At 35.9% G+C, this 984-nt stretch overlaps 1 non-coding gene across 1 annotated transcript; it reads left to right on the top strand.

Moving 5' to 3' along the window:
• Positions 1 to 669: 669 nt before the first annotated feature.
• Trnas-aga lies at positions 670 to 751 on the top strand. Its single transcript has one exon. It is a non-coding gene; the product is annotated as a tRNA-Ser (tRNA).
• The last annotated feature ends 233 nt before the right edge of the window (positions 752 to 984 follow it).

Genomic DNA, 984 nt, shown 5'->3' with positions numbered 1-984 from the left:
AAACGTCATAGGCTGCGACCGGACTATGCAACGGGGATTGTAATGGACGATGGGGAATGATTTTTTGAGTCTCTCGACGAAACGAGATTCTACGAGAATAGGCCACTTGGTTCGCTGTACTTGATTAACGTAGACATCAATATATATTAATAACGTCTATTAAATACATTTCGATTTATAATTGCGTCCTTCGTCTGTTATCTTTCTATTGTATCGATACAATGAAATACAATTTTTGATTTCACCAGATGCGTTCTACACTGTTTCCCCTTGTAAATATCCTCCTACTTCGTTGAAGAGTCGAAGAGCATTTTCAGATAGCACACGATGCCAGTGACGCCTTGAAGACGGCTTAAAGGCGCCTTAGACCTAAAATAGCCGTAAAATGGGCGTCTTGAAGGCGTCTTGTGCTATCTAAGTTGTCCAAGACTATCCATTAAGAAACTATCGTACAATGATAAACAAATATGTAATACAGGGATATTAGAAGACTAGAATAGAAATTAGTATTCTTGCATTTTCTAGTTCAATTCAAAGTTTTTATATTTTATGTTTATTTATACAAATAGAAGATTAATGATTCAATAATCGTTATTACTATGATAATATGTATATTGTTAAATGTTCAAACGTTGTAGAAATACTATTTTGATGATACAAAATCACGTAGCAGTCGTGGCCGAGTGGTTAAGGCGTCTGACTAGAAATCAGATTCCCTCTGGGAGCGTAGGTTCGAGTCCTACCGACTGCGAAATTGTGGGTCATTATTTTTTTTAAGCAAAACCTATTTATAATTATTTTAGTTCGCTAACAAAAAGTAATTTTTCTGCAGATTCAGCAAAATTACAAATCTAGGATTGTGAATTTAATATTTAGAGATTCCAAAAGTACGATCGTTCAAAAGGCCTTGTGATGACATCTAGCGATGGGAACGGATCACTAATTTGCTAGTAGCACAGACGATCGGAAAATAGTTGGCGCAGA

This window comes from Dufourea novaeangliae, unplaced genomic scaffold, assembly GCF_001272555.1.
Source record: "Dufourea novaeangliae isolate 0120121106 unplaced genomic scaffold, ASM127255v1 scaffold12, whole genome shotgun sequence".
NCBI classification, from domain to species: Eukaryota; Metazoa; Arthropoda; class Insecta; order Hymenoptera; family Halictidae; genus Dufourea; species Dufourea novaeangliae.
Note: the sequence above shows the minus strand (reverse complement) of the source record. Positions and strands in the feature narration are given on the sequence as shown.